Source organism: Sturnira hondurensis, unplaced genomic scaffold, assembly GCF_014824575.4.
Source record: "Sturnira hondurensis isolate 20B ecotype Veracruz unplaced genomic scaffold, ASM1482457v3 Scaffold0002840, whole genome shotgun sequence".
Lineage (NCBI taxonomy): Eukaryota > Metazoa > Chordata > Mammalia > Chiroptera > Phyllostomidae > Sturnira > Sturnira hondurensis.
In genome coordinates, this window is record NW_028075471.1 from 17,573,320 (window position 1) to 17,577,682 (window position 4,363).

Sequence of the window (4,363 nt, forward strand, 5' to 3'; positions counted from 1 at the left end):
AGTGGTTACACAAATCTGGAGAAGCAGCTACCTGGTAGCTTCTGTGAGACCTCTGCCCTGAGATGGTTTTTCTGGAAGTGTTGTCTTCATTGACTGGAGAGCCATGTCAGTTTCAATGAATCAGGTAATTTTGTTCCTTCCTCAAATACTGTTTATAAATGATTGTCATGCCTAGAAATATCAACTTTTTCCAGGAGAAGCCAAAATGTAGGACAATATTCTAGAAAGATTGATTACTGGATTGAACTTCAGACTTTAGCCCTCCACGTAGATAGGCAAGCATCAAGTGCTGGAAATTTCATAGCAATAAAGTAACATTCTCAAATCATGGCATTCATGTGGAATATATTATTGGGAAAGGCATAATTTGTTACAACAATGACTGTGTAGCCTGAGAAAACAATCTAATTAATTCAAATTTCAGCTCACAGTGGGTTTCACCCCTCTTCAATCCAAACAGATTCTGGTTTATGTCCAGGGCAGCTCTCCACATTGTTAGGGCAGTGGGGGATGATGAAGGTAGGATGTCCAGGCACCCAGAGAAGGCATCAGGGGTGTAGCTTTTATTTTTACAACTAGTGAGCACCACAAAGTAGTATGTTGGGATGGGAACACTGTTGTTGACTATGCATTCTGTAATTTCACTTGGACCATCAAAATGACCATCGTAATTATAATTCCTGATCCACTAACATTTATTCAATTTCTTTCCATGGCATTTTCTACAAGAAGAACACTGTGGAAGTAATTTAATATTTTTGTGAATGCTTCCTACATAAGGGCCAAATTACTTGTAATTAAAACATCGTATTGACTATCAGAAGTTCTATTGTTTGAAGGAGGACAGAGGAAACCATGGGTGATATTCTTGTGTGGTAAATAGAAGGAACATTTCTGGCTCTCAGAAAGAGCAATCCTGACATCAGCCCACAGACAGTCTGGGACAGTGGGAGGAAAAGGCAATGTGTCTATGGATTTGGGGACTATATACGAGCTCCACATGGGCATCCTGATAGCTTTTCCAAATCTACTGGTATATTCCCTGTGATCAAGGAGACAGTGCCCCTTGTTCTTCTGCATAACCCTGGGCCTCCCAAATGGCAAATTTATTTTCTCTATCAGTTATCTCATCTTGAGTGAGATGTAGCATTTGATTCGTCCATTCTACAGCAATATTGTTTTATAGCTCAGGGCATAAACAGTCTAGAGTATCTGTGGGCAATGGAAAAGTAAAGCCACACACAGAAAACTTGGACACTTCCTCTGCATGGGATAGCTCATAAAAAGGCACCTTCAGAAGATGGTTTAAATTACCATGGGTACCATTGTTCAGTGTTGGCTGAATGTATAGAAGATCACACATTAGGTTACAGATTTTAATATTAAATGGCTCCACTTCAGTCTCCTCGTTAAAACTGGGTCCATGTGCCAAAAATATAGCCTCTATGGTCTTAAATATATTGTCAAAACCATGGTCACTTCTTCCACAGAACAAACTTGATTTATTCCTCACAGCTTCCCACTGTCAATCCATCAAAAGATAACTTTGTCGATTTTGACACTTTTGGCAAAGTATAGTTGTTTTGGCAACTCAGGAGTCAATAAGGTATGAAATGCTGATCAGGTTTTCTGCATTACTCTGGGAAACAATTTATCTGCCCTTCCATTCTAAATGATAGCTTCTCTGGGTAGAGTAATCTTGGCTATAAAGTCCTTGCCTTTCATGACTTTGAATACTCTGTAGCCCCTTCCTGTCTGTAAGGTTTCTTTTGAGAATAGTGTTATGGGAACTCTTTTGGAAGTAACTCTCTCCTTTTCTCTTGCTGCTTTTAAGATTCTTTCCTTACCTGTAATCTTGGGTAATGTCATTATGATGTGCCTTGGTGTGTGCTTCCTTGGGTCCAATTTCTTTGGAACTCCCTGAGCTTCCTGGACTTCCTAGAAGTCTATCTCCTTCACCAGATTGGGGAAGTTCTATTTCATTATGTTTTCAAATAAGTTTTCAGTTTCCTGCTCTTCCTTTTCTTCTTCTAGCACCCCTATGATTGAAGTGTCGCAATGTTTAAAGTTGTCCTGGAATTTCCCAAGCCTCTCCTCATTTTTCTGAATTCTTGTTTCTTCATTCTGTTCTTGTTGAATATTTATTTCTTCCTTCTGCTCCAAATCATTCATTTGAGTCCCAGTTTCCTCCCTTTCAATATTGGTTCCCTGTATTTTTCTTTATTTCATTTTTTATAGCCTTCACTTTTTCCTCTATTGTGCAACCATACTCAACCATTTCTGTGAGCATCCTAATTACCATTGTTTTGAACTCTGCGTCTGATAGGTTGGCTTTCTCTTCATCAATTAGTTCTTTTTCTGGAGTTCTGATCTGTGCTTTTATTTGGGCCATATTTCTTTCTGTGCACCTATTATGATGTAAGAGGTGGAGCCTTAGGTATTCTCCAGGGTGGGGCAAGCCACGTCCCTGTGTTGTGGCATTGTATATGGGGGAGTTGTCAGAGAGGGAACACTGCTACTTGCTTGGCTCTCTGTCAGCTTTCAGTCACTTCCCCCCCCGCCCCAAGCAAATTGGGCCCTTCTGGTTCTGATTCCTGGGTGGGTGGATTTGTGTGCCTTCTAAGACTTTGTGGGTCTCTCCAATGAACTCTCCTGTGAGGCTGGGAGTTTTTGTTGCCACTGTACCCCCCACCTGTTTTTACAGCCAGAGGTTTTGAGGTTTTCTTTTTCCACACTGGAACCCTGGGTTGCATGGTCTGTCTCACTCCCCAGTTGTTCTTCCTGGTTTGTCTGCACAGAGATGTGGGACTGCCTGGTTCTCCAGCCACTGCCTTACCATGCATCATCTCCACCCTGGCTGCCTGTCTCCACCCCTCCTACCAATCTGAATGAATGTTTCTTCTCTAACTCCTTGGTTGTTGGACTTTCATATAGTTTGATTTTATGGTAGTTCTCACTTTTTAAAAAAAATTGTTGTTGTCCTTCTTTTAGTTGTGGAAGGACGCAAAGTGTGTCTACTTATGCCTCCATTATGGCCAGAAGTTGAAAAGCCAGTACAATTTTTAAGCCCCATTTGTTTGTTAGTAACAACTCTTCACTCCATGCTTCCTCTTCTTGCTTGTCTGCTATGCAGAGTTTTGCTCCTCTACCTCTGTAAATGTTTCATCGGTCTGATTCTAGTCATCATTGACATGAGCAAACCATAGAGAAAATAAGGACAAAGGCATTTGGGTGGGATGGAGAAGAAATGAGAGTCAGAGCAAGGAATGTACACACTTGCTTCCTGCAGTTTCAAGCTACTTCCTCCTATGATCTAATAGCATTTTCACTGTTTCCATGCCTGCTACCATTTCTATTATCAAAATCAAGTAGTTTTGCTTCATTTGGTGGCCTTTGGCCATATGAGTATATATGAGTTTTAAACTCACCTTCCTCTTTAACTGATTTTCCTTTCTTCTTTACAATTTTTCCTTTCTCAGTGTGTAGCCCTTTGTCATTAGAATGATAATCATACTAATAGCAGGAATGTAATTTCCCATAATGGTAACAGTAGTTAGGTCACACACACACACACACACACACACACACACACACACATGAGCTATTCTTAGATTCATTTACACTCTGACTTCTTCATCTCGTATTTAAATACAGCAGGTGCTTATCTCCATCAGGAAATGTTTGTTGAGCCCCTTCAGGGAGCCTGGGGCTGGCCCTAGGTTCCACTGGATTACATGGGCAGATTCAAAGATGTGAAAATACTTTTCCTCTGTTAAGATTGAGGCATATAAATTTTATTTAATGTCTTCAGATGTTGTGACTTCTGTGTACTTGAAATTTTCTCAGCTCTGTTTTTTAAGACAGACAAACTAAACTGTATCAACTTGAGTTATTGAATGGTATCCTGTTTTGGAGGTGGTGTTCTGCCTCATAAGTTCACTTACAGGGATTCTCTTTGTACAGGCCTTATATTGAAAGAAGAGATGGTGGTTATATAAGTACTCTGGAATTTTTTCTGAAGGTCATCAGTAGCCTAAGAATACAACATTACTCTTCACAGTACCCCTATGATAAAGGTAGAACTCAGTGGTTCAAGAAAGTTAAGCAAATTCCTCAAAATAGATTATATGTGTGGTAATAATCACACCTTATTTTTAAACCATACTTTCAAGTTTAAAATGTGCTTTCTAACCTTATTTTTGAGATATAGACTGAGTATTTAGAATAAAAATGGACTAAAGTATCAATTTATTTAGAAGAATTCACCCAAACTAACACAACACAAATATTCAAAGTATAAACAATTGTAAAATCTCAAAAAGAAAAACAATAACAAAAATTCCTTCTTAATAGTTCATCTTGT

General features: G+C 39.3%; 1 pseudogene; it reads right to left on the reverse strand.

Moving 5' to 3' along the window:
- Positions 1-437: 437 nt before the first annotated feature.
- Positions 438-3,166, reverse strand: LOC118983637 (ectonucleotide pyrophosphatase/phosphodiesterase family member 3-like; annotated as a pseudogene).
- Positions 3,167-4,363: the final 1,197 nt, after the last annotated feature.